Genomic DNA, 3,199 nt, shown 5'->3' with positions numbered 1-3,199 from the left:
ATAGCTCAAAACTGGAAACAACCCACATGTCCTTCATTAAGTGATTGGTTAAACAAACTTGTATATCCATACTATGGAATTCTACTCAGTAATGAAAAGGAATGAAATATTAATATACACAACAACCTGTATGAATCTCCAGATAATTATGCAGAGTGAAAAAATAAACCCCAACATGTTCATTAACATCCTGAATGATTCCATTTATGTAGCATTCTTGAAATGATAAAATTATGGAAATGGAGAACAAATTAGTGGTTGCCAGGGGTTAAATAGTAGATGGTGGCATAATGTAAGTTGCTATTGCTATAAAAGGGAAACAGGATCCTTGTAGAGATGGAAATGTTCTGTATCTTGACTATACTGACATCCATATTCTGGCTGTAATGATATCATTGTTTTGCAAGATAATGTATTATTAGAGGAAACTGGATAAAAGGTACATGGAAAATCGCTGTATTACAATCCATGTGTGTTGAAGACAGCTGCAAAACTGAGAATTCTCCAAAATAACTTTCATGTAGAAAACTGTTTATTACATGATAAGAAATAAAAACGTGATAATTTGAAGCATACATTTATTATTAAAACTAAGTAGTAACCTCTGCATTTGTTTAGAACTTAGGCCAACAAAATATTTTTTATCATTGACGTAGTTTAGAATTCCTGGCATATGGTAATAAAAATCAGCTTGTCTATTAATCATTTTTATATTGTTTTTAAAAAGCTCTCTAAAGCACCCCGTTATTACCTGCAACTGGAGCAAACCACTCCCATTGCCTGACCGTTGGTATGCTTCTGCTAATGACAATTTCTGGGGTGTAAGTCATTGAGTTGATGGCAAAGTCAAATACAGTCACACCTCTGAAATATTGCTGATTATAGACCACCATAATAAGGTGAGTCATGCAAACTTTTTGGTTTCTCAGTGCTTGTAAAAACTATGTTTACACTACACCATAGTCTACTAAGTGGACAATAGCACTATGAAAAACAATGTACATACATTAATTAAAATGTACTTTATTACTAAAAAATGCTAACGATCATCTGATTCTTCAGCAAGTCATATCTTTTTGTTGGTGGAGGATCTTGCCTGGATGTTGATGGATGCTGACTGATCAGCATGTGGTTGCTGAAGGTTGGGGTGACTATAGCAATTTCTTAAAATGAGACAACAATGAAGTTTGCTGCATCAATTAATACCTCCTTTCATGAAACATTTCTCTGTAGCCTGCAATACTGTTTGATGGCATTTTACCCATAGTAGAACTTCTTTCAAAATTTGTGTCAAGCCTCTAAAACCCTGCTATGGCTTTATCAACTAAGTTTATATAATATTCTAAATCCTTCGTTGTTATCTTAACAATGTTCCAGTGTTCACAGCATCTTCACCAGGAGTAGATTCCATCTCAAGAAACTACTTTCTTTGCTCACCCATGAAAAGAAACTCCTTATTTGTTAGTTTTATCATGAGATTCAATCACATCTTCAGGTTCCACTTCTAATTCTAGTTCTCCTGCTATCTACCATTATATTTTTATTATCATTTGGATCTTTTAAAACTGACATTTAAAAATTCTGAGCTCCAGAGGGCACCTCAAGAGCCTTTCAACTCGTTCACTGCCTCCAGGAAAGAAAACAACTTAACCCTATCAAACCCATGATTTCCCTCGCATTCTTAAAAGCTTTCTATAGCAGTGTCCTAGATAATCAAAATAAACAAGAACCATCAATATCAAAATTATTTCATTTACTTATTCTACAGAATTGTTTACTCCTGCAGTTACTTACTCCACTGGTCTTGAACCTTTCAAAGTCATCTATGAGTGTTGGAATCACCTTCTTCCAAACTCTTGTTAATATTCATATTTTGACCTTCTTCCATGAGTTACAAATGTTCTTAATGGTATTATGTAGAAGATTTTCAATTTACTTTGCTGAGATCCATCAGAGGAATTACTATCTATGCCAGTTATGGCCTCGTAAAATATATTCTTAAAATATATTTCTTAAATTTTGAAAGCCAAAATTGTTCCTTGATCCATGGGCTGCAGAATGGATGTTACATTAGCAGGCAAGAAAACATTAAACCCCTTGTACATCTCCATCAGTACTTTTGGGTGACCAAGTGCATTGTTAATCAGCAGTACCATTTTGAAAGGAATCTTTTTTTACTGAGCAGTAGATCTCAACATTGGGCTTAAAATATTCAGTAAACCATGCTATAAATAGATGTGCTGTCATCCAGGCTTTGTTTTTCCATTTATAGAGCACAGGCAGAGTAGACTTAGCATAATTCTTAAGGGTCCTAGAATTTTCAGAATGGTAAATGAGCATTGGCTTTAACTTAAAGTCATCAGCTGCATTAGCACCTAACAAGAGAGTCAGGCTGTCCTTTGAAGTTTTGAATTCAGGCATTGACTTCCTCTCTCTAGCTATGAAAGTCCTACATGGCATCTTCTTCCAATAGAAAGCTGTTTTGTCTACAATGAAAATCTGCTGTTTAGTGTAGCCACCTTCATCAATGGTCTTAGTTAGATCTTCTGGATAACTCCCTGAAGCTTCTACATCAGTATTTCCTGCTTCACCTTGCACTTTTATGTCATGATGATGACTTCATTTCTTAAACCTCAGGAAACAACCTCTTCTAGCTTTAAACTTTCCTTTGGCAGCTTCCTCACCTCTATCAGACTTCATAGAATTGAAGAGAGTTGGGGCCTTGTTGTGCGTTAGGCTTCAGCTTAAGTGAATGTTGTAACTAGTTTGATATTTTATCCAGAACACTAAAACTTTCTCCATATCAGCAGTAAGGCTGTTTTACTTTCTTATCATTTATGTGTTTACCTGGAGTAGCACTTTTAATTTTCCTCAATAAATTTCCCTTTGCATTCACAACTTGGCTGTTTAGTTCAAGAGGTCTATATGTCAGCCTAGCGATTTGGCTTTTGACATGGTTTTCTCACTAAGCTTAATCATTTCTAGCTTTTGGCTTAAAATGAGAGTCCCATCATAATGGTTCATGCCTATAATCCCAGCTCTTTGGGAGGCCAAGGCAGGAGAATTGCTTGAGCCCAGGAGTTTGAGACCAGCCTGGGCAACAGAGTGAGACCCCATCTCCACAAAAAGAAAAATAAATAATATGAGAGATATGCAACTCTTCCTTCCACTTGAACAGTTAGAAGTCATTGTAGGGGCC

This window comes from Mandrillus leucophaeus, unplaced genomic scaffold (assembly GCF_000951045.1).
Source record: "Mandrillus leucophaeus isolate KB7577 unplaced genomic scaffold, Mleu.le_1.0 Scaffold163, whole genome shotgun sequence".
Taxonomy (NCBI): Eukaryota; Metazoa; Chordata; class Mammalia; order Primates; family Cercopithecidae; genus Mandrillus; species Mandrillus leucophaeus.
The sequence above is the reverse complement of the archived record's forward strand: the minus strand, read 5'-3'. Positions refer to the sequence as shown.